Genomic DNA, 897 nt, shown 5'->3' with positions numbered 1-897 from the left:
GCTCCATATCACCCCTGTCACCTCACAGGCGCCATTTCACCCCCTCAAGGGCTCCATATCACCCCTGTCACCTCACAGGCGCCATTTCACCCCCTCATAGGCTCCATATCACCCATGTCACCTCACAGGCACCATTTCACCCCCTCACAGGTTCCATATCACCCCCATCACCTCACAGGCGCCATTTCATCCCCTCACAGGCTCCATATCACCCTCATCACCTCACAGGCACCATTTCACCCCCATTACCCTCAGGGGCTCCATTTTTCCCTCCTCACCCCCAAGGTTTGCTGCTTGGAACTGTCTCACACGGGCTCCATTTTTCCCTCACCACCCTCAAGGGCTCCATTTTCCCCCGTTTTCCCCTATCAGAAACCATTTCCCCCCTGAGCTGCCCCTCAAACCCCACAGGAGCCATTTCACCCTCACCAATCCCTCACGAGCCCCATTTCTCCCCTCAGTTGCCCCCCAAGCCCCACAGGGGCCATTTCCCCCTCAGCTGCCCCTCATGGCAGCCACAGGTTGGACTCCATGATCTCAAAGGTTTTTTCCAACCCTGTGAATTCTGTATTTGTCCCCCATCACCCTCACAAGGGGCATTTCCACCCCCATCACCCTCAGGGCTCCATTTCCCCTCATTTTCCCCTCACAGACACCATTTCCCCCAAGCTGCCCCCAAAGCCCTCAGGCTCCATTTCTCTCCCCCACCTCCCCAGGGCTCCCTTAAAGCCTCCGCCGTCTTCAACAAGTCACATAAAAATAACAAGAACAGAAGAAAAAAGAAATGTTTGCTGTTTTTTCTAATGACCGAATTAATGTCATTTCTGAAATGCGTCCTGCCACCCAAAAACTGAGGAATTAACACTGTTTCCACCCGTTTTGGGGGGGTCCCAGCTC

This window comes from Corvus kubaryi, unplaced genomic scaffold, assembly GCF_017639235.1.
Source record: "Corvus kubaryi isolate FWS band 111438036 unplaced genomic scaffold, C.kubaryi_AGA036_p1.0 36572, whole genome shotgun sequence".
NCBI classification, from domain to species: domain Eukaryota; kingdom Metazoa; phylum Chordata; class Aves; order Passeriformes; family Corvidae; genus Corvus; species Corvus kubaryi.
The sequence above is the reverse complement of the archived record's forward strand: the minus strand, read 5'-3'. Positions refer to the sequence as shown.